This window comes from Arvicanthis niloticus, chromosome 15 (assembly GCF_011762505.2).
Source record: "Arvicanthis niloticus isolate mArvNil1 chromosome 15, mArvNil1.pat.X, whole genome shotgun sequence".
NCBI classification, from domain to species: domain Eukaryota; kingdom Metazoa; phylum Chordata; class Mammalia; order Rodentia; family Muridae; genus Arvicanthis; species Arvicanthis niloticus.
In genome coordinates, this window is record NC_047672.1 from 36,283,793 (window position 1) to 36,286,696 (window position 2,904).

Below are 2,904 nucleotides of genomic sequence, written 5' to 3' on the forward strand. Positions count from 1 at the left end.
GAGGCTTGGAATGTTATAGGCACAGAGGATAATATCTGTAGAGGCTCCTTTGTTAAAGATAGGTGACAGAATTAGAATACTAACAGAAAGCATTGTAGAGGAGGTGTGAACAAAAAGATTGGAAACTCTTTAAAATCTGTGTTGGTAGGGGTTGGTATTTCAACCATTATAAGAGACAGAAAAGAATATATATATATTTCCTGGTATAAAACTTATGTGTAGTCAATGCGCTAATTAAAAGAAAAAAAAAAGTGAAAATTTGCTAAGTTCAAATTTGGAGTTTGAAAATTCATTACTCAAAAGCATGTTAAGGAGCTTTGCAGGGAACAGTGGTGGTTGTATTTTAGATGCTACAGTGGGAAGGTAACTTGTACAACAAAATCATGCACAGGAGGTAGAGTTTAAAGTCATGTTTCCAGGTCAGTGAAGAAAGCTCATTTGGTAAAATGCTTGCCTTATAAACATGAAGACTTCAGCACTGTCATTAGGAGTCATACCAAAAACTCAGTTTTAGTGTTAAACACTTGAAATTACAATCTAGAAAGTTGGAGACAGGAAGAATTTCTAAGCTATCAGGTCAGCCAATCTAACTAAATCTGTACATTCTAGGCCAGTACTAGACTACATCAAAAATAAAGGAGGCCAGTACCTGAGGAATAAAATTCAAGGTTTCCTCTGGCCTCTGTATGCATTTGCACAAATTCATAAACTTATATATATGAAGGTATGCAAATATCCACTTATAGATACACAAAACTTGCTTGATTTTATCGAAATTTTATGCCTGAAGCATGGGAAAAAATTGTGCTGAAAGTGACAAAAATCTTTGAGTTTTCTGGACATGTTTAGAAGGTACCTAAGAAAGGGACAATAGATGATGTCAAATTAATAAATAGAGGTATCTGCTTAATTCTAGTCTCTCAAATATAATTCTAATTTATCAGACATATAATAAACAAACTCAAGATAAAGATGTAGTACTTATGTAACAGCATGAGACAAAATATCAGAATGTAATGAACATACATAAATAGCCTCTAAAGAGAGAATCATGATACCAAAAAGCAGAGAAAGAGAACAAGAGAGAGGGAGACAGAGAAAGAGGGAGAGAGAGATTGGGAGAGAGAGAGAATAGGAGAGAGAGAGAGAATAGGAGAGAAAGAGAGAGAGAGAGAGAGAGAGTCTCAAAGACCAATATTGAGCTCAGAGACTGATATACAAGTCAAAGAAGAGAGTAGTGATTGTAAACACTCCTGCCTCACTGAAAACAATGAAACAATCTGACCAATGACTTACTGCAATGAATATTTGCAAATAAAGCTGTGTAGACAAAAGGGTATACATGTGATAGATTGTAACACATTACAGCTTCCATGAGGAGAGGTTTTTGTTGTTGTTGTGTTTTTTTTTTTTTTTTTTTTTTTTTTTTTTTTTTTTTTTTTTTTTTTTTGCAAGGGAGGTTGCAAGAGCAGAGGGCAGACAGAGGGGAAGATGAATAGTATTGTGATAGATTATATGAAACTTACAAAGAATCAATAAAAGGTTAGAAATTTTTAAAAAGCAAAATAAAAACAGTTCATAGAGATGTAGTGCTCCCTGGAGTACTGGAGTGAATGTTAAGATTGTAAAGTACTGCTAAATTGCTAAATGCTGTTAAATGCTATGGGATTTTTTTCATTCTGTCTTAAGCTTTTATTAAAAATTTGTTATGTTTTTGTGAATAATTAAAATTGTCAAGAGTAAGGTATTTGACAGATATTTCCCTTCTACCTAGTAGCCTTGACCAGCAAAGCTCAACCGAGGGACCTCTTTATTGGCACACTGTTCTTGTGGCCATTTAAATGTTTTTGATCATTCTTAATCATTCTGAAGACACCATCAAAATACCTATAGAAAACCCTTCAACTATGACTAAAGACATGATCCAGTTATAACCACTTCAACTACCCAAAATAAAAACTTGAAAGCAATAATCTAAGCCAGACAGTCACCAGTAATTTCTTGACAACTCTGGCATTCATCACAGAAAGGAAGTACTTCTGGTAACCCATCACAAACCTTGTGATTGGTGCAAACACAATGTTTCATAGTTGATGCAATTATCTTTGCTAAAAGGTCTTCCCTGTCTTTATAATAAGGCTGTTCTGATAACCTTTTGTGTCAAGTGTATTAACCTCTAAGTGCTGTTTCATGGCTAATTAAATGGTTTCTCCAATGCAGAGTTTATCTATCAATTTTTGATGTTTATTATCAGTAGAGTAGGATGAGCTGGTAATACAACAAGCAGATGAAGGAACTAGCATTAAAGCAATTGCTGCAGGAGAGTGGATTAAGATCTACAGAGCGTCTGGGAAACAATTGACAAGGACCTACAATTTCAGATCACCAAAGCTAAAACTGTTCTGGACTGACAATATTAACCTGCCAAGTGCTAAGAGGCTTGATAGTCAATGCATAATCAATACACCAACCAAGCATCTATATACAGAAGTCTCTAGCTTGTAAGTCCTGAAAAAAATTAGGCCATTGTTCTTGAAGTTAAGGCTGAATCTGCCACTTGCTCCCTATGTTTTAGACACAGAGAAGCTTGGTAATGCCAAGACTAGATGAACTTCTTGATTTCTCAGTTTTTTGTGTCTATAGAGAAAAATTTCTGCCATCTGGTTTGTAGCACATTATGACATACCATTCATCAATTTGAAATGATAGATTAATAATATATGCAACAGTGTTGATAATATAACACCCCTTTACAAATGACAGATAAAATATAGAACAAATGCATTTTAATAAAATTCTACAAACTTAAAATTATTAAAAAAAAACAATTATATTGTGTGCATTAGTAACAACCAAAGGCACAGAGAATACCACATATGAGGTTAAGAACCTAAGGACAGGAAG